The 25,948-nt window shown below is 35.9% G+C and overlaps 2 protein-coding genes across 4 annotated transcripts in view; one reads left to right on the forward strand and one right to left on the reverse strand.

The window, feature by feature from the left end:
- LOC149926817 (uncharacterized) overlaps positions 1 to 13,259 on the reverse strand; it is a 40,997-nt gene extending 27,738 nt beyond the window's left edge. For all 3 annotated transcript variants that reach the window (XM_090158796.1, XM_090158795.1, XM_090158797.1), the window contains exon 1: positions 13,083 to 13,259. The gene's annotated coding sequence lies outside the window, so the exon portion shown is untranslated. The remainder of the gene's footprint in view (positions 1 to 13,082) is intronic.
- The window catches only part of Invadolysin (leishmanolysin-like peptidase, invadolysin), a 250,212-nt gene that overhangs the window by 93,948 nt on the left and 130,316 nt on the right, over positions 1 to 25,948 (forward strand). The gene's annotated exons all lie outside the window — the stretch shown is intronic.

A 25,948-nucleotide genomic window follows, 5' to 3' on the forward strand; every position in this document is an offset into this window, starting at 1 on the left:
TTTCCTTCCAAACAAATACCCTGGTGGTAAGGCCAACGTGTTCTGCGGTTGGCCCACCACTAGGGTATTTGTTTGGAAGGAAAGTAAATTTAAAGGGTGACAAGCAGAAGAAAACCTAGGCTTTTAAAAATAAATGTTTAAATTTTTCAATTTCCCGATTTGAAGGAAATTTATCGGAAATATTTGCGGAAAATTTCTAGGAAAATTTTCCGCATTTAACTTTCCCGGAAGATTAACAACTCTACTTTTAAATGTCTTTTCGTTTTTTTCTAAAACAATTTAGGATTAAAATATCTAAAAAAAAACTATAAATTTTTAACCTTTAATATTAACGAAACTGTTTATGCGAATCGCGAAGTACAGGTGTCGCTGTAAAACGTCGTTAAAAGCATTCCCGCTAGTACACTTAACTCTGACGTTTTTGGTAAGAGGTTGGGGGGGGGGGGGGGGATTGGCCGTTGAAAACGGTCGTAGTTCCGCGTTTTCCCGCTTGATGGCGGCGTTATATCATATTTTATTGTCTCCCCGAAAACGGTTAATTTGCATAATCTCTTAATAAAGTCCGCCTCTGGCTCGGAGTATATTCGCCGCTTACTACTCGAGCCATTTTCTTCGCGAGCGGAAGCCTACTTAATGGCGTTTTAAAGCGCGCGCCCGGGAGATGGCGCTGTAGTCGATCACGTTAATTCGTCGTGACGTCACGGGGCTCGTTGACGCGTAACGCCGCCTTTGAAACGCGTGGCCGACAAATCGGGGGGATAATGGCTCCTGTGTAGGGTCTTTGGAAGAGAGAGGCTAACACGTACTATTTCTACGCCACAAAATTGCTCGATCTAAAATAGATGGCGCTGCGAAACCGCTGTAAGTTTTGGCAGGTTCTCTCTGCCACGTGTTCCATTATCCTCTCGTTTGAACCCAAAATGGCTCGCGCTTCTGTTAAATGAGAAGAGATTTCGGATAGAATACAAATTTTAGGTTGCTATCTCTGAGATAAGCTTAACGCATTTACTGTGAACTCTTGTGTTTAATTTGGATATACTGGTTGAAAACGCGGAACAACTCCTTCCGCGTTTAGTTAACAAGCTCTCTCCTCACTGGTTAAAGGGGTTTTCTCCAGAGTTCTCCAATTTTCCATTTCCATAAAAGCCTGTTGAGGTTAGCGGTAATAATGAGTGTAGGGAGCTGTTGGCTCGCGTGGCACGAAGGGCTTTCCACCACCCTCCTACCCGGCCACCTGAATTAATGGCTTTTAAAAGTTTCTTGATGACGTAGGCTAAGGTGGTGCCTTGAGTAGCTGGTCTTTGAAGAATTCTGGATACGATGGAAGCAGGATTTTTAAAAACCAGACCCATCTGGTTTTTCTTGGGTTTTATTAAAATTTAGGCTAACAAGTTAACATTACAAAAATCGACGTATTCCGACTCACGATATTAATAAAAGTTAACACATTTCTAGTAAAACATATGAACCATATATATTTTTTTTTAGTAAACATGTGTTTAAACTAAAATAAGTGTGAACTGAGTTTTTCTTAAATAAAAAAACCACCCACTTTTTTATTAAAAAAGTGGGTTTTATAGTGGGTCTTGTAAGCTAGGAGAAACAAACACAGCACCCCACACAAGGAGAACGCAACCCGTCAAGCGTCGTGCATGTTCTTGTGTACAGTTTTCATTGGTTAGACGCTTTAGCGCCTGCTGCCGTCGGAAGGGGAAAATCCGGAAATTGTCTTCCCCCACCCGTAAAACGTTCATCGTATAAAGGCTCGTGACGCTCGTCCAATGAAATTTGTACACAGCACTGCGTTAGTGTGTTTAAAGGCAGCTGCGTTCTCCTTGTGTTTGTTGCTCGTAGTTGTAAGTAGATATTTACGGGATGGCTACAGTATCTGAAAAATCAGGGAAATTCAAAATGGGTCTAAAATTCAGGGGAAAGTCGGGAAATTTTAAAAACTATTAAAAAGTGACTATAAATATCGGGAAAAGTCAGGGAGTTTAATTTAGGTTGAAAAATGTTTGCTAAAATATAGGTTGAAAATTGACCTAAAATATGTTATGGAAAATCTCTGGAATTGGTCTGGGGAAACCTCTAAAAGTCAGCGTATTTGAATCTGAAAAATCTGTGACAACCCTTTATTTACCTGACCTTTCATTTAAAAAATGGGCAAATTCAAGAAAGAAGTTTAATCTTAGCAGGGAAGGTCAAGCTTCATTTAATATTCACTCCATTAGTTTTTTTTTTAACTTTCGGGTGTCTATAAGCCTATTAAAGCGCTCTCCCTGTAAATTAACTTCCCTTTGAACATCGGTGTGCTGGGTGTAGAACACTTTTACAGGCGTTAATAGGCCAAAATATTAAACTTAATCATGTAGTTTAGCTTTAAACTCGATGAAAAAATTAGCGAATAAGTAGATTAGTCCATTATGAAAAGGGATAATAAAGCTAAACCCTAAACAAATTTTAATAAATTTAAAAACTTACTAATAGCTCGTACCGATAGGTCTTCGAGCAAACAAAAAGACGCGAAACTCGGACCAAATAGGTCTTCGAGTGATTGACATTGACCTTTAAACTCACCCACCAGATCCCTAGAATATCTAAAAGTATTTTAGTATTTTTTTTGTTCAAGGGATCTTTAAACCAATCTAAAATCTGGATTTGATGCTAAAATACCTTACGGTCGTCCTTAAATCCGAGTGAAATCAACATCGGATTAAAATATTTTAAATTTCAATCTGTTTTATTGTAGTCTAAATGATCAGTTCGTATCCATTCACGGCATTTACAATTAACTTACAAATTTCTTAGTGATAATTTGTAAGTAAGTCAATATTTGTGATACGTTTATTTAAAATTCCTTAAAAATAGGAGATATATTTCAATTTTAAATACGTCGAATTAAAAGTTTTCAAAATTGAAATAAACCTAATTGTGTAATGTACTTTATTAATAATATTTTTTTTATATTTGTGATACGTGAACTTAAAACAGGAATGTTTTTTAAGATACTTCATAGTTCAAATAAATATTTAATTTAGTCTTCTTTGTGAAATAAATATTACAATTTATATATACCCCAATTTTTAACGCGTATCCAGTATTTCTCGCGTTATTCGAGATCAGATTTCATTGTGATCCGTGCTCTCCTTTTATCAATTATCCGTCCAATAAAACACGAATCGAGATCAAAAGAGGCTTATTTACGCAATCGCGAGCGCCAAGCGTCAATAGATTCCCTCTGAAGAGAACAATCCGTTGATGAATTATAGCGCTGATGGCGGGGGCATAGAAGCATCCGGGAATAGAATGGGGGTTTTCAGCCCCGCAAACAACGTGTTTCAATCGGCAACCTATTACGGCTCCGACAATTCTTGTCTGTTATATTTGCCCAGTTAAATTATTATTTCTCTCTCTCTCCACTATTGATTCCTGCAAACCTCTCTGTAGCCACGTTCACACGTACCCTCGGAAACGTTTTGTCTCGTTTCGATCTCGCTGCGGTTCTTAGCGTTTGGAAATATTTTTGTTCACACGTTCGATTTCCAGTGAGTTTTGAAGAAAATTCTGCCGTGCAAAGCGCAAAAGCATTAACGACCAAAACCAAAATATGGAGAAAACCCGCGAAATTCAAACTTTCTTTGCCTTAAGTTACCCCAACTTACTTCATTCAAGTTTATATAGTAGACTTGGATTTTTCAACTCAAATTATATTCTGGTACTAAACAATTTATAGGCCAAACGATATTTCAGAAATATCAATAAAAAAATGCTTTTTACCACGTATATGTTGGACTATTTATGTCTTAAAACGCGAAAAAAATGCGTCTTGATTTGACTTTTAAAGAAAATAAACTCATTAATGCGTTTTTGGTTGGAAAATAATGCAAAAACCTAAAATAATGCGTTTTGAAACAAGTCATTTCTCTAAGAACAAAAATTTTAAATTCGAAAATTAGTTCAAAATTGAATTTAACGTATAAAATAAGGTGAAATAAAACCAAAATCTGTAAATCGAAAATTTGGTCGTTAATGCTTTTGTGCTTTGCACGGCAGTATTGGGAACGCGTAGTATATAAATATAATTAGGAGTTCGTCTGCTCGCGTGCTCACGCATTTCAAAACATTCAAACCCAGAAGAAATTTGTTGTATTTTTTAAACAAATAGACAAAAAGTTGGGAGACATTTTCTTCTAAAAAAAGCATAAAAATTTTATTAGGCGCAAAAAATTAACGATTAACGATATTCTTAAAGAAAAGACTCATGGATCGCCAAAACCGAATCGATGACGTCAAGAATCGCTGCCAAAAATGGCCGACGAAGCGGTTGAGCCGAAGCGATCTGAAACGCTGTGACGCACAACGGTAACTGTTCACACGACGGGACAGGGTTGGCACGGTGGTAACTAGTCCAGTTTTATCCACGTGGATTAAAACGGATTAAACCACGTTTAAAAAATCTATGAAAAAATCCGGACTTTTCAAAAACTCATTGTTTTAAAAAAATCACTAAGAAACGTTTCTATACTTAGCCAAAAAAGAGCTTTTTATTGGTGGAAACATACAGATTAGTCTATCCCAAATTTGCGGTAATTAAGTGTAATACCAGTAATTTACTGTTATTATAATTCATAAGCTAGGGGGTCACTGGTCATAAGGACCAGTTTAAAAAACTTATAGAGTAGTGTCAGTGCTACATCACGCAACGTCACCAGGCCTTTTCCTTTAGAGAAAAAAACGCGCCTAAAATGGCGGACATGGCCAGAGCTACGAGGTGATACTACTCTATTTCCAAGGCTGGTGTTGGGTGCCAAAAGCGGGTGGGCATCATAGTGGAGGACGGAAAATAAACCGAATTTATGGCAAATGTATGATTTTTGAAAAATCCGGATATAACTCCAAAAATCCGGATTTAACATGCAAAAAACCATACAAACGTTGCGGGAGCTCTCGCAACGTTGCATAGGGTATGTGTGAACGCGGCTGGTCTGTACAACGCTGGGGTCGTGGGCGCTCCCTCTCGGGTTAGTGGGCCCCTATTTGGCTGTCAATGTTGAATGGTAGCCAGAGAAAGAACGGAGAAAAAGGAAACAACGGGGAGGGGCTGCTTCTTTCATAAGGAATAAACATCAAAAGTGTGTTTTCCATCGGAAACAACGCTCTCCCGCTCATTTCCGGCGCGAGCGTTCTCGATTGGTTCTCCCCCTCACCTCCCGCTTTTCTCTGCCCTCCCTCGTTCCCTTTCTAGCCCCCTGGTGGTCGTGCCCTTTGCATTGAGTTCGGAAGACTTGAAACGTCAAACTGAACCAGCCGCCTACAACTCTCATTCGCAGCCGGGAATTCTGAATCGGGACATTCCAATTAATTTACTTCGAAACCTTTCTATGGGGCTTATTTTCAACTTGTATTTCTTATTTGGAAGCCTTTCAGTCGAGGAAATAATGAGCTTTATTTTAAATTGACTTATTTTTCAATATTCCTATTCGTTGGAAGAAGTTTCTTCGATAAACTTTAAATTTAATTTTCGAAAATTCCTTTTTATTTTCATTCGTTCGTATATTTCGATTTTATTATTCGATCGTAAGCTTTTAAATTGTGTCTCAAAATATAAAATTTAATTTAGCAATTTAATGGAATTGCGTTAGAAATCTGTGACAAAACAAAATAGTCTTACTAAAAAAAAGAGTTTTAAATCGGAAAATTACCGAGGCTTTTTTTCCGGAAAATGTTCTGTATTTTTCCAGAAAAAAAGGTTTTCATTTCATGATTAGCCTATAGGGTTAGTACACGACCTGGAAAACCTGGAAAAGTCAGGGAATTTGTAAATGTTTCCAAAAAGTCGGGGAATTTGAAAATTATTCCAAAAGGTCAGGGAATTTGAAAATTATTCCAAAAGGTCAGGGAATTTGAAAATTATTCCAAAAGGTCAGGGAATTTGAAAATTATTCCAAAAGGTCAGGGAATTTGAAAATTATTCCAAAAGGTCAGGGAATTTGAAAATTATTCCAAAAGGTCAGGGAATTTGAAAATTATTCCAAAAGGTCAGGGAATTTGAAAATGACCCCAAAAATAATAAATTTCTGAAAAATGGTTAAAAAATACGTTATAAATATTTTTCAAGATTACCTCAAACCATTCGTTTATTCTACAAAAATGGTCAGGGAAAATTTGCCAATTTGGTTATGGAAAACCTAAAAAATGTCAGGGAATTTAATTCCGGAAATTTTGTACGAACCCTGGCCTGATATTGTTCGCAAATTTTAGATTCGTGGCATTTTTGTCTTATTTTATCGAATCCAAAAGTAAAACTAGACCTCTACACTAGTCTAGAATAAAAATCCTGAAAAATAAATGTTTCTTTTTTTTTATCTTTCCGATTTGCGAAAAATTATCTATTTAATTTTTCCGGAAAATTACCAACTGTAAAAAACAATCACTCAAATGAAATAAATAAAAAAAAAAGCGAGTGAACAAGACGTAAAGAATTTATGCCACGGTACATTAACCTTAGGTCAGCAATATATAGGAAATATAAAATTCTGTTCCCGAATATAAATTGGGGGAATATATTCTATATATAATATAACTATTTTATTATTAATAACATTAATAACTTCGGGGGTACGCTGGGGCAGATACCCCTTTGATTTCGTTAACGCGAAGTTCATCCTATTTCTCGACCATTTGAGAGAGGGCTGGAAAGTAATCGTGTAAGAAATCGGCTTTTGCTGGCGTCGTAAAAATGAGTAGCACCGCATTCGTTACATCGTTGGGGCGGAACGGAATATGGGCCCACGGATCGCGACATTTATCTCGTATAGTACCGAGGAAATAAGAGATCCCGAATTAGAATTATATATATGCTCTTCAGTCTTAATGCGCTTACGTTAAATAACGACCGGTTTGACTTATTGATGTAATAGCGCTTTTCCACGGCCGAGAATCCTTTTTAGGATATTTATGCGAATGATGACGCATGGGTGGTCATCTCGGCCCCGCGTTTGACCGTTTAAATCAAGAACCCTGCCCTTTCCGGATTATTCCCCTTCTGTTCCCCCATTAACCGACCCTGGACGCCCGTTTTCCTCAGATTGCCTTCAGCCAGAATTGCCACAGAGAAGTTAGAGAATTCAAAAAAGTCCTTAAAAAGTCAGGGAAGAGTTAAGGAATTTGTAAAATAATAGAAATTTTAATTTATGCTGATAATTTAAAGAAATCTAAGGTTTATAAATGTTATAAAATGTAACCTGAAGAATTACTTTCATATTAAAATATAATTAAATTAATTAATTAACTAAAAATGTTGTACTTTCAACCTTAAAAATTAAGAATTTAAAGAAAAATCTTTAAAATTTTCAAGGAAAAGTCAAGGGTTTTCGTACAAACGTATTCAAATTAATTTATAAATATGACATTTCAATACGTAATAAAATAATTAAATAACGTGTAGATTAAATTAAAATTTTGAATCATTAATGTTATAATGAAAAAATTTGATAATAAATTACGAAACTGTTTAATAATAATAATAATAATAATGGTAAAAGTTAAGTAATTAATGATTTTTTTAAACCAATCGTTTTAATAAAAAATAGCAATTATTCTCAGTGGTCTAAAAGGTGAAAATCTGACCCGGGCCTACTTGCCTCGACCCTAGCGAGATTAGTCTTGGGTCTAAACTTCACCCTTGATGAGTTCGATTTCCCCCCCGCCCGATGGCCCGAGATTTTTTAGACAAATTTCGAAACGGCCAACATTTTACGGGCTCTTGAGTTCGGGGAAAATTCGATTTATTACCAGACCGAAACCGTTTTTCTGAACTTCTTTTCACACTTTCTTAAGCCTGGGCTGCCCCCACCCCCCCCCGTCGACACTTTTACTCGGTACGTCAAGAATTTACTCATTTCTCTAACGAAAATATTTCATCGAAGCGTGGTAGTGTAATATTCGCCATCGACCCGCGCTCGCTTTACTAGACTTTATTCGAACGTTGATTTTACCCCGTTCCCCGCCTTTGCGTCTACTGTTAGCTTCCGACTGTCACGATGAATATCTATGGGTGGTTGTAATTACTTACTCGACGCGGCAGTAACACGCGCTTATAAAGGTTTTCGCGGTATTTCCATCAGAGGGAGCTATACGATATGGCTTAACATGTTTATCCAATCATTCTAAAAGGACCCAATGTATGCCCCAAAAATAGTAGTTATTTTTATAATTTTTGCGGTTTTTCTCCCGCTGACATCCATATGTTGTAAAACGAATGAATCCGTGGAAATTGTTGACGTGCGACGTACTACGGTATCATCAAACATTTTTCTATTTTTTTCTCCAAAATACTTTTTGAAAATTGTAAACCGTAGTGGATCAGATTTCAAGCTTATCTCTTTTTTTGACATACACATTTTATCCTAGTGATCCTATAATTCCTATATTTTTCTGAAACGGTCCTATATAATCCTATTATTCCATACAGTGTAGCCGATGCCGCCGTGTTCCACATAAAGCCCAGTTCACATTATACAATTATTTGGGCCACTTAACTGTTTCCAACTAATTGTAAGCAAGAAAATTGTATAGTGTGAACAGACAAATTGTTACAATTGTTCCCACTTTTTCTGTTCACACTAGTTGAATACATTTAAGTGGCCCAATTAATTGTATAGTGTGAACTGGGCTTAAGTCTACAAAAGTTAGGTCTAGAAGGGCCAGGGATATCCTAATCGAAAGGAAATATAAATTTTAGATATCGGAGCCCGAAAAGTTAATAATTTAAGTGGTTTTTCGCGATTTTCGATTTCAAATCTGCATATTTTTTTAAATTAAGACCGACTTTGTTGTAAATTATATTTAAGTTAGTACTGATTATTTGTGAACTACGTTTTCGGTTGCATTAAGAAATTTTAATTTAAGTGAGATATCTGGCCAATTCGCGGGACCCAATCGAACCGCGTACGCGCTATTGCGATATTTGAATCTCGTACCAATTCTAACTCCGAAAAAATTTGTTCGCGTTTCGCTACCTTATTTCCAAAACCAGGTAACTCGAAAAATAAATTTTTCGATAAAATTAATTTAAATTAATGTGTTCGCGTTTCGCTACCTTATTTCCAAAACCAGGTAACTTGAAAAATAAATTTTTCGATAAAACTAATTTAAATTAATGTGTTCGCGTTTCGCTACCTTATTTCCAAAACCAGGTAACTTGAAAAATAAATTGTACGATAAAACTAATTTAAATTAATGTGTTCGCGTTTCGCTACCTTATTTCCAAAACCAGGTAACTCAAAAAATTCATTTTTCTATGAAATTCCTCTTAGGGTTTTTTAAGTTAATGTACAAGATGATTGAAAATTTGTTCAAATTTAATATTTAAAAAATATTAATACATCGGGGGATTGTGTGTACTTAAATGTCCGTGACATCTTGTTATCCTATATTTCCAATATTTTGCAATGTCCCTTGCAAAAATTGAAATCATTAAAGGAGCAGTTTAAAAAAAAATTAAATTTCCTTTTCTGATCAGTCTTACAGGGTTATGACTTAGAACTTTTAAATACACGCGATACAACTTATTTTCGCCATAAAAAATTATTAGAAAATCGACGGTGTGAAACCAGTTATGTTAAGACTTGGACAGCCTGTTTTGATATATATATATATATATATATATATATATATGGGTACGTGCAGATTACAAACTTTTGTCCATATTTTCAATGTTCAGAACTCTCTATTTACATAAATGACTGTATTTATACACTGTTTTATTTGTGTTGTATGAAACTATTGCAAGGTTTCCCGCAAAAGACTTATAAAAAACATGCGCTTGGTTTTGCGCTTGTTGCGGCCTACTTCCAGGGGCTAGTAGGCCACACTTTGAAGCTCTCTGGCGCTCTTTTCACTCAACGTAGGAAAATGGGGAAAAAACAGGCATACTTCCCAACTCCCCCCCCCTACAACTCCTTCAATTTTTTGCATAACCTTTTGAAACACCCTGTATATGTTTTTAGCCTGTGAGCTCAGCTCCTCTCTGTTCCAAAAGAGATTTTAGGCAAATAAAAATGCATTCATTCATTCATTCATTCACGCCTTGATGGATAACTTCGCGTCGAGCAGCGGAATGCTGCGTGCGGAACACTTCTACAGGGGTCTGACCTATTTTTGGTCTACTAAAGAAATCTGTTAACGGAATACAAACGATGTCGATTTACAAAAACTGGGATTACGAAATAAACGCGCAAATTTAAACAAATGTTCGAACGGCGTATAAAAAAGGGAAATATTGTCAAAGTAAGGGACGATTAGGATGCATCACTGATGGGGCCGCATTTTCGACCTTCGATCGTTAAACATCGCGTTTGTCCGTTTTCCTTAACGGATGTTTATGATCCTTCCTTTTTTAAACGGAATAAAAGTATAGAAACACTGGGAATTAGAGGAGGGGGGCTGAAAGATCCTTATTTAAGGTCGCCAGTAATCAATAAGCTCTCTCCCGTCTCGTGTTATTATTTGAAAAGTATTCGTCGAAAGGCCCCGGCCTTATAATTCATAACTGACTTCCCCTCGCGCACTCGCGTATACCTTAGCAGACCCACTCTATCCACGGAGATTTCGCCGATATCACCTGACATTGGTCGCGAAGGTGGATGGAATGTCGTAAGCGTGGATTAAAAAATTCTAGGTGAAGGTTGGCGCGGATTTGGCATTCGCGTCACCCGACGGTACGTATCAAGGCGGGGGCGTGATGACTAGTCGACGGGTGAAAGGTGTCGGGTAAGCTCGGGGAGCCGTATTTTAAGCCGCGTCTTTCGTATAGACCCTTTTTTTTCTCTCGTTGACCAGTACTGGACGGTGGTCATCTGAAAATAGATTTATTTGGGACGGGGTCGGGGATGATCCGCTTGGACGGGCCCGCTGGCAATTCCGCGAGAGTGATTGCCAGTTGAATTGCAGCCATTAATCTGAGAGTGGAAGTCTGCCTTTATCGAAACTGAGTACAATAGACGCCTTCGCGCCACCCGCGCCACCCCGCCCTTACTTTCGCATCTCCTCGCCCCCCCATCTCTCTCTCGATTTGCTCCATCATTTTTCAAGGCTCTCATGACTGACCATTCAAGACTGGAACACTTTTTACGCGCGCCTCCGAGAAGACCCGAGCCGGCGGTAAATCAGCCAAAAGTTATGCCCCTTCAATAGTGCCAGAGAAAAATAGCGGCGAGTGAGACTTAAACTTAATCTAAAGCAGCGAGGATGGGAGGAATTGGCGACGATCCAGGTCTCGCCAGCCTCCGCGTTTTACGGATCTTCTGGCTTATTTATAGGCCTAATTGCTTTGAACTGCCTCCCTCCAAATTTGTCATACCTACGCTTACCATTTATAAGAAATTATACTTTTTCAAATAGAAACGGATCAGTTTGGATCTCATCCCTCCTTAATCCTTACTGACCCATTTTATTTTGGTCCTCTGTCGCCGGTCGACCATTTCTCATCTTTATTCGTCTATTTTTAGCCTCACCCCTCTAGTTATAGACATAGATATATGAAATAGTATACAGGGTGTTTAAAGAGGTTATGCAAAAATTTGAAGGAGTTGTAGGGGATGAGTTGAGAAGTATGCCTGTTGTTTTCCCATTATACTACGTAGAGTTAAAGGAGCGCCCGAGAGCGTCAAAGTCACAAGTGTGGCCTACTAGCCCCTGGAAGTAGGCCGGAACAAGCGCGAGTAGTGCTGGGATGTATGTAGAGCCTTAACTCTTTTTGTAAATATGTTATTGTATTATCTATATACTGCTTCTGGCTACCTTATGACTCTAAGTGATGAACTATTATGTTTTTATTACTTCGCTTTAAAAAATGTAAATTCCTGCGAATCCATTGTATAATGGTTTCCTCCGTGATATAAAACGGATTTGTACCCCAAAAGGAAAATAAATATAGATAGATAGCAGCAGGGAAACGCGAACATTAAGGTTTGGGTTCGTGTGGTAGTTAAAAAAGGACTTTGTACACAAATCGAGGTAGTCAGCGTAAAAAAGTAAACTTAAACAGTATTTTAGGGCCCTGCTGCTTGGTTTTACGCTTGTTGAAGCCTACTTCTAGGGGATAGTCTACCGCGTTCTTTAGATGGCACTATTACGTTGAGCACCCAGAAAATATTTTCCAAATACTAATTTTGGTCACCGATAGATGGCACCATTACGTAGCGCACCCAGAAACATGTTCTTGCCACGGGCCCGTATGCAGCGTAAGGTATCTATGCTATTTCATTTATATATAGAGGGATTGATGTTGGTGGTGAATACACCGCGGCGCTAGCTCCGAAAGGGTCTCCGTAAAATGTCGATTACTCATCAACGGCACTCAATAAAAATTTAATTGATACGGTGTTCGATCGGTATCAATTTCCTCTATCTAACTATACCAGTGTCGAACGTTTGTTGCTGATCAAAGGGGGTTGTTCGCCCCCAAATAACAATTTATTATTTAAAAAAATTTAAAAATATTAGGGCCTGTGTCATCTTGTTTCGTCTATTTTTGGTGTTATTTTTTTACCTATTTTATCGAGCGCAGATTGTTAAGAGTTTTTGCCACCCCCCGCGTCAAATTCTCTTAACCCGTTCTATTTGTAGCGTTTTTGTTATTTACGTCGATTCGTCGCTATCAATTTATTCCCTTTAGATTTCGGGAAAAATCGCATCCTTTCAATACTTCAACTCCCCTTACGAAACAACAATTCTGTCTGCCTCCTTATCGAGTTCGAATCGCGCAAATTTACTCTAACCCATTCCATTTCCATTTAGATTTATCCCAGTTCTCTCGCCAAACAACGAAATAAAAATTGTAATTGCGGGCCCCTGTTCTTTTCAATATATTATTCACTATGCCTCTGGCAATAGCGGCAATGTTACCGGCATTTTACGCCAGAAAATTTATCTTAACAAATAAAATTTGGAGCGAATTTTACCGGACGTATAAACTTACACTAAAAACGTTAGAGATAGTTTTTTCTTTAGCGAAATATAAAATCCTTTTCGACTTGGACTCGTAAAATATTTAAGGGTTTCTCTCCTATATAAGTTACCTTTTCTTCCTGTTCCGTTTTATTTTCGTTGTCTGTAAATCGTAAATTCACGAGTTTGTTCTTGTGCTTTTATCCCCTGGTCTAGCGGTAATGTAATAGTAGATGGTTGCTAGAACCTTGTAAAAACTGGACCACTTTCAAAGAACACCGTAAAAAATATCAGACTCTCACAGTTTACTTTTCTCTCTTTTTTAACGACACGAAAAAAAGGCCTTAAAAATATTTTCAAATTCGATATTCAATCGCGAGATCACGAGCTTATAGCGACGCTGTTTTTATTGCGTAGCGCGTGAATTCGTATTGCTCATGCCACGTGAGCTGCTGTAAGATTCGTTTTTAACTAGGGCATGGACCAAGGACAGTAGATACAAGGACGAGAAAGTGTATTGGCGGCCTCTGTTGGAATATATCACCTAAAACGACCTAAACGCAAGGAGAGTTAGTTGTAAACAAAAACAAGTTGGCAAGCCAAAATATACCTCTCCTCGGAAGAATTGTCCCTAGTGGTATTAATTTCCCGAGATAACCTTTAAAGATATATCTCCGCAATTTAGAGTTATTTGTTAAAAATGTTATCCCAGTTCTATCCCGGCCGGTATAAAATTTTAATTATAATTAAAATAATTGAGACGAAACGACCAATTTTAATTTATTCAGAATATCATTAGTTAAGTAGTTACAACAGTGAGTTAGACGTACTATAACAATGCACAATTGAATTAAACCCTTTTTACAGTACAAGTTTGTCAGTTGAATATAATACAAAGTTAATGAAAGAAATATTATAACGACCGTTCGCTTTTTGGGTTATAATTTTAACGGAATCGGGCCGATTTTAATTAAACGATAGTTTATCGAACTTTTGAATATTCTCTAAGGCCGCGCGATAAATTTACGATAATAATTTCCCGTCGCCGTTATATCGAAAATTTAGTTGATTCGGGATTGCCAGAACTGTAATGTTGTGGGCGAGTGATTAGAAAATAAAATGGCAACCAGAATTATGCAAAATTATAAATGTTTATTTTTATTCAGAACAGTCTATGGAACGTTCTAGATTTAACTTTCATCAATAACCCAACAATATATATCCCTCCTACGTAATTGTACAGAACTGGTACTCAAGTGTCTAAGACTAGATTTGTCTTAGTTCATCGTGATTGAAAAATAAACCAAAACATACTTACACTTAAGTAAATATCATAAATTATACTGAGTAATTTTAACTAAATTCAAACTACCTTACTATAAACTCTTGCCGTAATTAACAGCTGAGAGCTGTTCGCTACTAATTACTTCCAATCTACTTAATTAGCCTCACAGGTTGAGTTGATAATTTCAAGGGTATAATTAGGTTATTCCAATTCAAAAAATAAAAACCATCAATTTTATCTTACAGCTGACTTGAGTTAGTTCACAATTACTTTAACACTTTCAGTCTTAAACACGCACTGTTCATACACTTAAGTCCATTCACTCACGTTCCAAACGCGAAACACAATTTAACTCTTTTCTTGACCGAAGACCGAACATACTAATTAAAACCGCAAAGTTACCTCATAACTTTTGACCGACACCAGGACCCCGTCCTGTAGTAGTTCGTCTGACAGCCAAGAACTAAGAAAGACGATTTCATCTATATTGACGGCAACGGCTTTATATACCTTTATTTTGTGTTTTTGTTTGACCCGTCGAGATTTGACTAAAGTTCGAAAAATTGAAGAGATTATATTTTTTACCCGGTTTGATTGATAGTTCTCCACACGGTGGCGCTATATTATTACTTTGATATAGTTTCCGCGGGAGTTTTGAATAATTATCATTCAATAAACAATATATACAGATATTGTATTAATCCGTTTTTTTCATAATCATAATTGTTCCTTTACGTGAATGTTTTCCCTAAGGAAGTCAATGGCTCGGCGGTGAACTATCCGCATTGTGACAATGCTACCCGATCACATTTTACATTAAAATACTAAAATATTTAATTAAATATAAGATTAATATAATCTATAAATATTTAATTAAATATAAGATTAATATAATCTATAAATATTTAATTAAATATAAGATTAATATCATTTATAAATATTTAATTAAATATAAGATTAATACAATCTATAAATATTTAATTAAATTTAAGATTAATATAATTTATAAATATTTAATTAAATATAAGATTAATTTAATTTATAAATATTTAATTAAATATAAGATTAATTTAATTTATAAATATTTAAAATGATGTAGAATAAATTATAGTACCTAACTTTATAACTTTGTAAAGGACATTCGCCAAAGCTGTTTTTTAAAAAAACACAGTAACTTAATAAGCGTTGGTGGCAGAGTGGTTAGAGTACATCTCTTGCACGAGGCAGACCCGGGTTCGATTCCCGGCCGGCGCCAAAAATTCGCAAATTGATACTAAGACGAAAACTGTGTACAACTGGTGGAAACCCTGCCATTGGACTCAGCACTCGTTCCGTCCCAAAGTCATTAAGAAGAAGTTGGAGACAAAACGCCCGTACAAACACAACAAACTCAACATCCACAAAAATCATAACACAAACTCAACACTCACAACCGTCATAACACGTACTCAACATCCACAACAATCATAACACAAACTCACACCCACAACAGTCACAACACGAAATCAACATTCACGACCTACAACGTAACAATAACGAAATATCCGGTGAACGTTGACGAAAAAACACCATCCAAACCAAACCGCAAATGCATCCGTTAACGCTCACCGTCACACGGTGGTTTTGCCAACCCTTCGAGAAACTGCGTACGCAATGATTACACTTTGCTACACAAATGCGAACGCGTTCGCAGGCCTGACAGACAGACCCACAGACCCACAGACAGGCCCACAGACAGACACGGTGACTGTATAACCCCTCCTAGGCGACATCTATCTAAGCATCGAATTACTACATTAGAGCACATTAAACACATTGTTTGTTGTTCGTCTATTTAGCATTCTTTTATTATTAAATATTTATAATATAAGGACCTTTTTTGTGCAACACATTTCCCCTGCTAGGAAACTACATATAATAAATTATATAAAACACATTATTTTATGGTACTAATAGACATTTATTAATTGTTTTGATATTCTAATATTTAAACAGTCGTTAAGTAATATAACCAAATGTTAAAATTCATAGATAGTGTACGGCTTTCATTAAATTTACCATAATTTTCGCGTTAATAAAATCCGATTAGTTCTACAAGATGGCATGACGATACGTAAGAATATTTTCCTCTTACTCAGTGACAAACGGTTTGAATTCGTTATATGACAGATAATTTTGCAATCTCGTACAAACAACTCCTTAGTCTAATTTTATCTAATTTGAATTTACGAATGTAGATGGTGCTCTTGTAGCCTTTTGATGCTTTAACTAAATTGGAAAGTAACCGCCGCTTACAGGGTGACCACAGTTCCTATATTTCCTATTTTTTCCTATAAATTTTACGTCATTTTTTTCTCCTATAATTTCATTAAATTTAATATAATACCCTATATTTTAACTTAAAGTCTGAAGAAATTAAAATAGTTGATATTTTATCCTTAGAAGTTCTAATTTTTAAAGATGCTTATTTTCAACACTGTTCGCCGATAGTTTTCGACTTTTTCTATCGGTTATCAACTTAACTCTGAATGTTATACCTCCTTTAAACCTTTTTGACAACTGTTTTAACTCTTATTATACATGTATAATAAATTTTCTCCTATTTTTCACTTTATTTTCTTCCTATATTTTCCTATTTTTCACTTAATTGCCTCCTATATTTTCCTATTTTTCACTTAATTTTCTTCCTATTTTTTCCTATTTTTCACGTAATTGCCTCTTATATTTTCCTATTTTTCACTTAATTGCCTCCTATATTTTCCTATTTTTCACTTAATTGCCTCCTATATTTTCCTATTTTTCACTTAATTGCCTCCTATATTTTCCTATTTTTCACTTAATTTTCTTCCTATTTTTCACTTAATTTTCTTCCTTTATTTTCCTATATTTCGACTTAATTTTCTTTATATATTTTCCTATATTTCACTTATAAATTTCCTATAATTCCTTTAAAGGATTTTAAAATATTCTGTGGTCACCCAGCGCTTACCTGTCATTCGTAGGAATAAGAAATTGCTCCTTCGGAAGCGAAACAATATACTATAGAAATTGACAGATAGGATATTTTTTCAGACATTTATACAAAGTCCGCGTTACAATTTCAACGTGGGCTTTAAACCAGTTGACGTTATTTTAAAGGATAAAAAAATCCCTATTCGCCGCGTATTTATAAAACTTGGAACCGCTAGGCCTACTTCTTAGCCAGTGCGCCGAAAAAAAGGCTGGTTCCACTCTTGAGAGAAAAATGATGAATGGGTAAACCTCTATCAAAAGGATTTTAAGGGACTTGATTCCAGCTTGGACTCAAGTTTTTCCTCTCTGCCTCACTCTAAATCCTTGGCAATTGCGTTCTCCTCCCGCGGGGTTTTACGCCCAACCATCTCCTCCATTGCCGTGTTTGCAACCCCCGAATTTCAACGCCTGCTAACACACTACTCACACCTCCATAATATACCAAACAAGTTGTCAAAAGGTTAAATATAGTTTGGCGCTTAAAATAGAACGATTCGAAAATAGTTTACGGAGAAACAAACATTTGGAGAGAAGTCCTTAGAGGTTCGCTTTTAACGCTTCTATTTACTATAGATGGCGCCAAACTTCTCTTTTTGGTGGGAAGGGAATTAAGTACACTCTGATTTTTCAAAAACTAAAGGAAAATATTTTAAGTGACATTTCATGTAGAAACTATAAACTGAAGTTGTTGGCGCCATCTGATTAGACTTTGGGTATTTAAATGTCGACCTCTTATGGCGGTACTCCTGTGAAAGGATCTTCCTCTATTAACAGACACGGAATATACAAATATAAACGTAGACTGACTACGCGTACTAGCTTTGATAGTAATATCAGGTAAATCTTAAAATTTCCCTTCGTTTATAACCTGGACAAGATGGAAATATCAGGGAATTATGTTGTCGAATGAAACGGTATGGAAATTCCCATTTATTAGTAAAAGTTAGGGAAATTTATGAGGGTTCAGAAAGTTTGCCCTAAGAAGTACAAATCAATAAATTTTTATTATTAAAGATTTGACTAAAAATTAAATTTGTTCCATAAGTAATAAATGTTAATCATGAAATGAGTAATGCATGGAAAACTGACCTGGAGAGTTACACTAGCTAAATGTTTAGTAAGATTAAACCTAGATAAAACCAAGAATGTATTGAAGTTACTAAGAATATTTGAGCATAGCATTAACCCCTGGTACCATCCTCACAGCTTTTGTGGAGAAAGTTCGTCCGCATTTAAGGCGCATTCAAGGTTATACCATATAGCAAACTTGAATTGGAAAGCAGACGAATTTAAGCTACAAAGGCTGCGAGGATGGGAATCAGAATCCTGTAGTCCAATATTCTTAGTAACTTCAATACATTCTTGATAAAACTTAAGTTTTTATTGAGGTCCCATGTCATCGAGCGACTTTTAATGCCTTTATCCCAGTTGGCCGGGTTACAATGCATAGGAGGGTGGTGGCAAGCCCTTCATGCCACGCGAACCAACAGCTCCCTACACTCACTATTACCGTTGTTTTAAAAAAAATCGTTAGTCTTAACTTCGCCTTGAATTCCTATCGGCCGAAGTACCGCGTATCGGTTTTAAATAAATAAATAAATAAATATATTTCATTTTCCCCAAACGTTGTTGGTCTTTTTAGCCTTTTTGGCGTTGTTTACCTTTAACCTCAACAAGTTTTTATGGAAAGGGGAAATAGAACATCTCTGGGAAAAACCCCTTCAACCAGTGGGACGACAACTTGCAAACTCAACGCGGAAGGAGTTCTGAGTTTGCACCTAGGGCCACAAGCTGGTATCGAACCCGGCTCTTCTTGCTACGATTCGAAAGGGCTAACCACTCTGTCACCCCACATTAGGTAAAAATCAGGAAAACATCAGTAGGAAAACCTGGAAATATCAAGGAAATTGATTTTCTAATATCAAGTCAAGTTCAAGTTTTATTGGAAATTCACAGACTATGTTAACATTTGAGTTAGGGCTAAGACATTTTTGACTTGTAAGCCCTTTCTGGTTAACTACATTATACAATAACCTTAATTATACATTAGTATATTTTAACATTGAATAGAAGTAAACAAAAAATAAAATAAAAATTGAAAACAAAAAACTAAAAAACAAAACAACAACAAAAATGCAATAATACAAATCAGATGTTCAACAAAGATGATCAGGGTGAAGTAACTATTTAAAGACCAAAATTATTTGTGTATGAACCCTGTATGAGTCCGTCAGCACGCCTAGATGGCGCTTGGTGCCGAACTAAAAAATAATGTGTTAGCGTGGCTCGGTGGTTACTATATTTGTAATTTGTTTGATTTTTCTTATATACTCTCTTTTAGAGATCCCTAGACGCGCGATGTCGTTAATCCCGGCAGTCTAAAGTTTTATGCCCATTATCGGAACTAGCGCAGTCGAAGGCGGGAGCTGTGAAAAACAAGCTGGCTTTCGTTCCTCTAAATGGCGCGTTTGACTGTACTAGTCGCGATATCGGGAAAGTGTCCAGGGAACGGAGGCCGTGGGTTTTCTGCGATTCTCATTTCGGTAATGGCGGTTTGAGAGGCCTGCCTCCTTTTTGCCTTGTTCGGCTTCCCAAAGGCGCCCAGGTTAAGTTTGTCTCTGCGAAGTGTAATACGATATCACCAGTGTTCTCTCGTAGCGTCTGTATATATATATATATATATATATATATATATATATATATATGGACATATATGTCAGGGTTCGTACACGACCTGGAAAAGTCGGGGAGTTTGAAAATGATTCCAAAAGGTCAGAGAAACGTCAGGGAATTTGAAAAAGATTCCAAAAGGTCAGGGAATTTGAAAAAGATTCCAAAAGGTCAGGGAATTTGAAAATGATTCCAAAAGGTCAGAGAAAAGTCAGGGAATTTGAAAATGATTCCAAAAGGTCAGAGAAAAGTCAGGGAATTTGAAAATGATTCCAAAAGGTCAGTTAAAAGTCAGGGAATTTGAAAATGATTCCAAAAGGTCAGAGAAAAGTCAAGGAATTTGAAAATGAATCCAAAAGGTCAGAGAAAAGTCAGGGAATTTGAAAATGATTCCAAAAGGTCCGTTAAAAGGCAGGGAATTTGAAAATGATTCCAAAAGGTCAGAGAAAAGTTAAGGAATTTGAAAATGAATCCAAAAGGTCAGAGAAAAGTCAGGGAATTTGAAAATGATTCCAAAAGGTCAGGGAATTTGAATATGATTCCAAAAGGTCAGCGAAAAGTCAGGGAATTTGAATATGATTCCAAAAGGTCAGAGAAAAGTCAGGGAATTTGAAAATGATTCCAAAAGGTCAGGGAAAAGTCAGGGAATTTGAATATATATGGACATATATGTCAGGGTTCGTACACGACCTGGAAAAGTCGGGGAGTTTGAAAATGATTACAAAAGGTCAGAGAAACGTCAGGGAGTGTGAAAATGATTCCAAAAGGTCAGGAAATTTGAAAATGATACCAAAAGGTCAGAGAAACGTCAGGGAATTTGAAAAAGATTCCAAAAGGTCAGGGAATTTGAAAATGATTCCAAAAGGTCAGAGAAAAGTCCGGGAATTTGAAAATGATTCCAAAAGGTCAGTTAAAAGTCAGGGAATTTGAAAATGATTCCAAAAAGTCAGAGAAAAGTCAAGGAATTTGAAAATGAATCCAAAAGGTCAGAGAAAAGTCAGGGAATTTGAAAATGATTCCAAAAGGTCCGTTAAAAGTCAGGGAATTTGAAAATGATTCCAAAAGGTCAGAGAAAAGTTAAGGAATTTGAAAATGAATCCAAAAGGTCAGAGAAAAGTCAGGGAATTTGAAAATGATTCCAAAAGGTCAGGGAATTTGAATATGATTCCAAAAGGTCAGAGAAAAGTCAGGGAATTTGAATATGATTCCAAAAGGTCAGAGAAAAGTCAGGGAATTTGAAAATGATTCCAAAAGGTCAGGGAAAAGTCAGGGAATTTGAAAATGATTGCAAAAGGTCAGGGAAAAGTCAGGGAATTTGAAAATGATTCCAAAAGGTCAGGGAAAAGTCAGGAAATTTGAAAATGATTCCAAAAGGTCAGAGAAAAGTTAAGGAATTTGAAAATGAATCCAAAAGGTCAGAGAAAAGTCAGGGAATTTGAAAATGATTCCAAAAGGTCAGGGAATTTGAATATGATTCCAAAAGGTCAGAGAAAAGTCAGGGAATTTGAATATGATTCCAAAAGGTCAGAGAAAAGTCAGGGAATTTGAAAATGATTCCAAAAGGTCAGGGAAAAGTCAGGGAATTTGAATATATATGGACATATATGTCAGGGTTCGTACACGACCTGGAAAAGTCGGGGAGTTTGAAAATGATTACAAAAGGTCAGAGAAACGTCAGGGAGTGTGAAAATGATTCCAAAAGGTCAGGAAATTTGAAAATGATTCCAAAAGGTCAGGAAATTTGAAAATGATACCAAAAGGTCAGAGAAAAGTCAGGGAATTTGAAAATGATTCCAAAAGGTCAGGGAATTTGAATATGATTCCAAAAGGTCAGAGAAAAGTCAGGGAATTTGAATATGATTCCAAAAGGTCAGAGAAAAGTCAGGGAATTTGAAAATGATTCCAAAAGGTCAGGGAAAAGTCAGGGAATTTGAAAATGATTGCAAAAGGTCAGGGAAAAGTCAGGGAATTTGAAAATGATTCCAAAAGGTCAGGGAAAAGTCAGGAAATTTGAAAATGATTCCAAAAGGTCAGAGAAAAGTTAAGGAATTTGAAAATGAATCCAAAAGGTCAGAGAAAAGTCAGGGAATTTGAAAATGATTCCAAAAGGTCAGGGAATTTGAATATGATTCCAAAAGGTCAGAGAAAAGTCAGGGAATTTGAATATGATTCCAAAAGGTCAGAGAAAAGTCAGGGAATTTGAAAATGATTCCAAAAGGTCAGGGAAAAGTCAGGGAATTTGAATATATATGGACATATATGTCAGGGTTCGTACACGACCTGGAAAAGTCGGGGAGTTTGAAAATGATTACAAAAGGTCAGAGAAACGTCAGGGAGTGTGAAAATGATTCCAAAAGGTCAGGAAATTTGAAAATGATACCAAAAGGTCAGAGAAACGTCAGGGAATTTGAAAAAGATTCCAAAAGGTCAGGGAATTTGAAAATGATTCCAAAAGGTCAGAGAAAAGTCCGGGAATTTGAAAATGATTCCAAAAGGTCAGTTAAAAGTCAGGGAATTTGAAAATGATTCCAAAAGGTCAGAGAAAAGTCAAGGAATTTGAAAATGAATCCAAAAGGTCAGAGAAAAGTCAGGGAATTTGAAAATGATTCCAAAAGGTCCGTTAAAAGTCAGGGAATTTGAAAATGATTCCAAAAGGTCAGAGAAAAGTTAAGGAATTTGAAAATGAATCCAAAAGGTCAGAGAAAAGTCAGGGAATTTGAAAATGATTCCAAAAGGTCAGGGAATTTGAATATGATTCCAAAAGGTCAGAGAAAAGTCAGGGAATTTGAATATGATTCCAAAAGGTCAGAGAAAAGTCAGGGAATTTGAAAATGATTCCAAAAGGTCAGGGAAAAGTCAGGGAATTTGAAAATGATTGCAAAAGGTCAGGGAAAAGTCAGGGAATTTGAAAATGATTCCAAAAGGTCAGGGAAAAGTCAGGAAATTTGAAAATGATTCCAAAAGGTCAGGGAAAAGTCAAGGAATTTAAAAATGGTAAATTAATTTTTGAAGGATGCATTGAAAATACATAATAAATATTTTTCAAGATTTTACTTCAAACCCTTCATTTATTCTACAAAAATGATCGGGGAAAATTTGACAATTTGGTCAGGGAAAACCTGGAAATTGCAATTTAAACCCTGATATATATAGTCTCTAACCCCTATTGTTGGCTTTCCATACTAGAAATTTGTATTTCATTATATCTTTTTATTTAAAATTGCTTTATTACTTTAATTTTTTCCATAATCGTATAATAATATGAATAATAATAATCAACTAGGCTAATACCCAGGGCACCACCTGAGGCCCAAGTCATTATAGTGACTTGGCCGGATATCAATTATTTTAAATTGTTATTGATAGCTATGTGTGCAATGATGTAGAGTTGACGTCACACTCAAATAGATAAGCGCCTCTAGTGAGAAAAATTGGTATTTTCAAAACAGGCTCACTTTCACGTATTAAGGTTAATTACTTACAAGGAGACGACCCGAGGTGATAATCACCGATTCTGTTCAAAGTCGGGTATAATGTACACCTCTATGTAACTTGAAAAACCTGCAAGGGAAAAGTTGCGACGGGCTTCCGTTTTGCCATGGAAACCGAAAACGTTTTTGACACCATGATTTCGAATTATTTCCATTGAAAATAACATGGGAATCTGAAGGATTTTAAGGGTCCCCCCAATTGACCAAATTGCATTTAAACTTGATTAAATTAAATTTTTAAAATCAATTTATATGTATTTTTAACGTTTTTGAAATTTTCAAAAATTTTCATTTTTTAAAAGGTTTCACAGGGGCCATTAAAATCCTTCAAATTCCCATGTTATTTTCAATGGAAAAATCCCAAATCATGTTGTCAAAAACGTTTTCGGTTGCCATGGCAAAACGAAAGCCCGTCGCAACTTTCCCCTTGCAGGTTTTTCAAGTTACATGGAGGTGTACATTATACCCGACTTTGAACAGAATCAGTGATTATCACCTCGGGTCGTCTCCTTGTCATACTAGAAATGGCTATCTGTCAAAATTTAACATGATGGGAAAATATGAAAATTGACACAATTATGTGAAAAAGTAATTATAAACTTATGATGTTATTAATAGGGCTTGACAAGATATTGAATATGAGTATGAATAAAGCTAAACCGTTAATTTTAATAAGAAGAAACGCGGTACTTCGGCAGAATAGGCCTTCGATGTTGTTACAACATTCATTTTTCTTGTTATAATTAGAAGGGCAACAGTTTACAAATAATCACATTTTTTGAAATTTTATGATATTCCTATTTTTTTAAATTTTATGATAATAATATTTTTTGAAATTTTATGATATTCCTATTTTTTAAATTTTATGATATTCCTATTTTTTAAATTTTATGATAATAATATTTTTTGAAATTTTATAATAATAATATTTTTTGAAATTTTATGATATTCCTATTTTTTTAAATTTTATGATATTCCTATTTTTTAAATTTTATGATAATAATATTTTTTGAAATTTTATAATAATAATATTTTTTGAAATTTTATGATATTCCTATTTTTTAAATTTCATGATTAATTATTATCTTATTTTTTAAATTTTATGATTATCCTATTTTTTAAATTTATGGTAATCCTTTTTACACACAGTCCTAGGGATTTATGTGTATTAGTTTAACGTACAGTTTAGCCGATGCCGCCGTGTCGCGCATATCTCTTCAACAGTTAGGTCTAGAAAAGTCAATGATATCTCGTTCGAATGTACATACCTCGGCAGCGATAGCCTTTCATAAATTTTTGAAACCCTAGAAGTTGCGCAAATGCCCAATTTACTATTATAAATTTTATGTCAATTCTATATATTACAAATTTTATGTCAATTCTATATATTACAAATTTTATGACAATCCTATTTTCTTTACAAATTTTACGTTAATCCTACATATTACATTTATTGATATTACATTTTATGATAATCCTGTATATTAAATTGTTATGATACCCTGTATATTATTTTTGTTTATGATAATACTATGCCAAGAATGTATTGATTTATACTCAGGGAGAATGAGTATGTCGAAACTATCGACTGACATGTTGAGGCCCTAACCCCGTCACGCTAAGGGGGGGGGGGGAGGAGGCGGCCTTATTTTTTGCGTCCTCGCAGCAGCGTTAATCGCGTCGAAAGACGTAATTTTTAAGAACCAATGAGATTGCAGTATTATTTGATTTTATTAAAGCGGAGGAGCATACCGGGGCACCAACGGGTGGAACTGGAGAAACGCTAAAAATAATCTCGACATATTCATTCTCCCTGAGTATAAATAAATACATTCTTGACTATACATAAACCAATTTTATGATAATACAATACATTAACAAATTTAATTTTAAAATTAAAATTTTGGCAAAACAATTGAGTCAGTTTTGGCTAAGGTGTAATTGGTCTCTCTTATAAACCACCACACCTTGGTTTAGTTACTTTGTTGAAAACCTTACCGGTTTGTAATTCCGATTTTCTCCTTAACAAGAACGAAACATACGCAATCGGGCGCCATACCCTTCGTTAACACGCGGACGGAAAACGCTAGTCTGGTAAAAATAATAGAAAAATCTCGTGTAGCGAATTAAGAGCGAGGGGTAATACAAGCGCGGCTACTCTGTAGAGACGCCTTTACAGGGGCGCTAAGGGGAAGGATGGGAAGCCGAGATTAAGGGGCGCGTCATCGAGCGGCCAGATTTTATTGGGCGTAAAGCAAAAAGCGGCGTCGGAGCTGAAGGAGAGATTATTTATTAATGTGGCCAGTAAATCAATCTCAACAGAGCGAAGTCAATCCTACTCGAGCTGTAATTTAGCCTTTCGCGAGGTTAATGCGCGCAAAGGGGGGTTTCCCGAAATGAATGAAGTCCCGCAATTGCATTTGTGTCCGGGGGACAGGGGGGGGGGGTCTGAAGTGGCCGTGGGCGGAACCCCGACTGGAGTGGGCTTTATTTTTCCGGCTCTTCAAGTCTTAGTCTATTTGCCATCGACTTAAATCCG

Source organism: Leiobunum rupestre, chromosome 9, assembly GCF_980474605.1.
Source record: "Leiobunum rupestre chromosome 9, qqLeiRupe1.1.hap1, whole genome shotgun sequence".
NCBI classification, from domain to species: domain Eukaryota; kingdom Metazoa; phylum Arthropoda; class Arachnida; order Opiliones; family Sclerosomatidae; genus Leiobunum; species Leiobunum rupestre.